General features: G+C 52.3%; 1 long non-coding RNA gene across 1 annotated transcript; it reads left to right on the forward strand.

Moving 5' to 3' along the window:
- Window positions 1-1,187: 1,187 nt before the first annotated feature.
- On the forward strand, window positions 1,188-2,053 carry LOC144377544 (uncharacterized). The gene is made up of 2 exons (XR_013438537.1): window positions 1,188-1,262; window positions 1,734-2,053. It is a non-coding gene; the product is annotated as an uncharacterized LOC144377544 (long non-coding RNA).
- Window positions 2,054-4,122: the final 2,069 nt, after the last annotated feature.

Genomic DNA, 4,122 nt, shown 5'->3' on the forward strand with positions numbered 1-4,122 from the left:
CTCCTCTCCCAGAAACCTGGCCCTTTGGGTCCAGAAAGAAGCAGAAGGTCCTGGGGCCGCGGCTGTGCAGTAGCTGCTGGAGCCGGGTGGCCGGGGTGGGAGGCCTCCGCAGCTCCCCCCCAGCCGCAGCGCCCTCCGGGAGATGTGGTCCTTGCCCAGCCGGCCTTCCTTTGCCACAGCCCTACTCCATTTATTTTCAGATTTTATGGGCTTTAAAATAGCCTTGCTGATAGGTGCCAAAACCCAGCGGACCTGAAAAATGCTTACCAGGATGAAAACTGAAGGACATCGGCTTCCCTAACCTGACTCGGGGTTACCCCCTCCCTCTCCCCTGCCCTCCCGTCCCCTGGGACACATCTCAAGGCACAGAGATCCCCCCAGATCTTTCCGTCTAGGTCTTCCAGACTCTCCCCAGTAACACCGATCCCTGTGTTCTAAGCACGGCCCGAGGCCTGCAGAGAGACAAGAAAGAAAACCACCCCGTCCTCTAGTTGCAGAATTGAATTGGGAGCTCACGGTTAGACTCCCAGTGAGCTGGGATTTACACTGTGCAGTGGGGCAGGAGGGAAGGGAGAATCAGACGCAGGCAGGGGAGCAGACGTTCCTCCGCTTCTCTACTCATTTCCTTCCCCTCTTTGGCCCTTCTGAGGTTCCAGAAGCCCAAGTAGGGCTGCCTGGGGGTATTGATACCTGGGGAGGTCTCAGCAGCCACAGACAGGACTGGCTGCTTCAATGGCTCCCTGAACCAATGAGCAGCGTAGAGGCCTCTGATACATGAGGGAGGCAGACTGTGTAAAAGAAATATAGAATATGGTCTCTGCCTTCAAGGAGAGCCGAGAAAGTTCATGGTACTATAGGTGCACAAAGTAGGGGCATCTAGAACCTTTGGAGGTTAAGGAAGGCTCTCTGGAGGAGGTGACCTTGAGGCTGAGCCTGGGAGTATGAGCAGGGACGGTGAGTAGGGAAGTGGCAAGGGAGGTGAATTGGGACACGCTGCTCCTTGCAGAGAGAGGAGCATATGCAAAGACCCTGGGGTGAGAAAGAGCAGGCCTGGTGGAAGGGCTCAGTGTGACTGGAGTGGACAATGCCAGAGGGGTCAGTGGAGAATGCCATAAATGGGCTGGAAAGCTGGGAGGGCCCAGATGCCGTGGGCCTCATAAGCAATCAGCTTGAGGACTTTGGACTTCATGGGGCCGGCTTTGTCTTGCTGTAGTGCAATCCGTGGCTGAATGGCTCTTGGCTGGAATGATAACTGGCGCATAGTAAGTGCGGGTGCATGCCTGTTGACTGCATGCTAAGATCTGGAGTTCTGGACTGCAGGGCCATGGGGTTGGAAGCCAAGACAGGGGCTTCGCTGCAGATGGCAGTGGGGCAGAGAGGAGGATGGGAGAGTCCACAGGCTGGGTGATTGGCCCAGGGGTGGCAGGAAAGAGGATCCAAGGGGAAGGGCATTATGTTAGTCAGCTGCTCGTCACTGTGACAAAATACCTGAAGTAACAACCTAAAGGGAGGAGGGATTTATTCAGGGCCAGTTCCAGAGGTTTCAGTTCATGGTGGCTTGGTCCTGTCACTTGGGGCCTGTGGTGGAAGTATGTGACAAGAGGCCTGTTCACCTGAGAGTAGCCAGAAGCAAAGAGAGATTGGACAGGTCCCAATATCCTCTCAAGGGCACACCCAAGTGACCTAGCTCCTTTCCATAGGCCCCATCTCTTACAGTTTCCCCACCTCCACAGACTGTTGCCCGAGCCTTCAACACATAGCCTTCGGGGGACAGTCAAGATCTCAACCATGACAGGAATCCAGCTGTAACTTCTGCATGTTCTGAGTGGGGAGCAGACCCCAGCCCCATGGCAGGGCAGCCCCCATGGGCACAGGTTGTGTCTGCTCAGCCCGAGCCTGGGCTTCAGGATGAGCAGGTTTCAGAGGCTCCTGAGACACGCCATCACGAGACTCATGTGACGTTTGTTACCTTCCCCCAGCTCAGGGTCCTCTCAAAGAGAAATTTATTATCTTGAGATGCTCCAGTAAAAATTAGTTCCAATTAACTTGAAAATACATGGTGTGGCACTTCTGAGAGCCGTGTGTGTAAGTGTGTGTGTGTGTGTGTGTGTGTGTGTGTAGGGGAGACTGAACCCAAACACAGGGGCTTGCTGGTGTTTCAAAACTTCTTATAGATACAATGACCAAACGATGCCACAGAGTTTTGTTCCTCCAGTCTTGAAAACATACAGAACAACTGTGCTGTGGAAGGGGGGACAGGAGCCAGGAATTGAACACCTATTTATTTGCTAAACCTCGTGTTTGCTGGATTCCATTTAATTCCCCCAGAGTCCCGTGAACTGGAGGATTTGGATTTGACTATGCAGCCTCAGATTGGAGCCAGAACATGGAGTCAGTGTTGCTGTCCACGGGGGAGGTCTCCAGCCATCCTCATTTCCCTCATTCCACCTCACAATGCCAGCACCATATATCCAGAGAGGTGCCCGTATGTAGACCCAAAATACAGGTCCTCGCATATAGGCTTAGTTGTGAGAGAAAAATCAGCTGAAGGAGGAAGTGGTACTGAGCTGTAGGAAGATTAAAGGGTTAACCTCACAGAGATCAAGGACTCAAATTCCGGTTCTGTCACTGGCAAGCTAAGTGGCCTTGAGGTGGTTACCTAATGTCTCTGCAAAATGGAGGTAGTGCTCCTCACCTCGTGGGGAAGAGAGTGGAGAGTATTCAGGGCACCTAGCCTGGTGCACAGTGGACACTCAGGTGGACACTCAGTATAATGCTGCCAGGATCGCAGGAGCTGGATCTGAAGGACAGGGGGACTTTCAGCATCAGGAGGTGGGGTCAGGGGAGGACATTCCAGGTGGAAGGAGGAGAATGAGCAAAATGTATATTTACAGGGAGGCGCAGAGCGGTGAATCATTCAGCCTGATTGAAATGTAGGAAAGCGTGAGCGAGACTGAGGTTGCAATGACAAGTTAGAGAACGAGGAGGACCTTAAATGCCATCTGCTTCTCTCTGCCCCCATGGTGCTTCCTAGCCCAGCCTCTGGGACCTCCCAGGGTCGTTGTCCATCTCCTCACCTCCAGCCTTGTTGCTTAGCCGCCCATCTCCACACTGCAGCCTGAGTTTGCACACAGTTTGAACTTTATTCAGGGGCTGGGAGGAACCACTGAAGGTCTCATGCAGAGGGATGACTAGGTTGGCACACGGTGCTTTAGTGACATTGTCCAAACAGCAAGGTTCTGCAGTGAGGGTCTCAGAGCAGCTTCAACAGGACAGTTACCCTGTCAGGAAGGCCACCAGGAGCCCTCTACCATCCACAAAGCTCAGGCCCCGTGCACTCACGTGGTGTATAAAGCTCATCACTATGTGGTCCCCACTGCTAGCTCACAAGACACCCCTATCCCCACTTTACCCATAGGCCAGCCTTCTCCTCCTTCCTCAGAGTACCCCGAATGGCCTGTGAGACAGAGCAGGACCCTGGCAGCAGAATGCAGGGCCACCTATATACAGGGCTAATCCTTTCTCCTAAAATTCATGCCAAATTGCCTTGCATTGCATATGGTTATTTTAATTTTAGAAATGCCCTTAATTACTTTCTATGTAGATTATTTTACCGGATGACTTAAGTAAAATTTGCATACTGGGAAGATGCACCATAGTCTTCCTGTGACTCTGAGTGTGACTAGACCTCAGGCGGTGGCCTCCTGGGCATGCTGACGTCCACCATGGGGAGCACTCTCTTAAACTTTAGCTGGTCCTTCTGAAAGGGTTTTCTCTCACCACTGCCCTCCAAGCAGGTGTGACCCAGGCTTCCTTCAAAGACCCCAAACTCCTTCAGCTCAGAGTTTTCCTGTACTTCCAGATTCATGTCAAATGCCACTTCTTAGTTGAAAATCAACCAATTTATTCACTCAACAGAGAGTCCAGGAGAGGCTCTTCCTGCCAGCATGCTCAGTCTTGTTCCCCGCCCCCTGCCCCTAGAACTAATCAGCCTCCATTTGTATTTCTGGAGTAATTAGAATATACCTCCGTCATTACTCTCATCCCATTGTGGGAGAACTTAGTTCTGATGTGTCTGTTTTTCTGTTCTGCACAAGAGGGTCCACATCATTTTGTGCCTTG

The sequence above is a fragment of the Ictidomys tridecemlineatus genome, chromosome 5 (assembly GCF_052094955.1).
Source record: "Ictidomys tridecemlineatus isolate mIctTri1 chromosome 5, mIctTri1.hap1, whole genome shotgun sequence".
NCBI classification, from domain to species: domain Eukaryota; kingdom Metazoa; phylum Chordata; class Mammalia; order Rodentia; family Sciuridae; genus Ictidomys; species Ictidomys tridecemlineatus.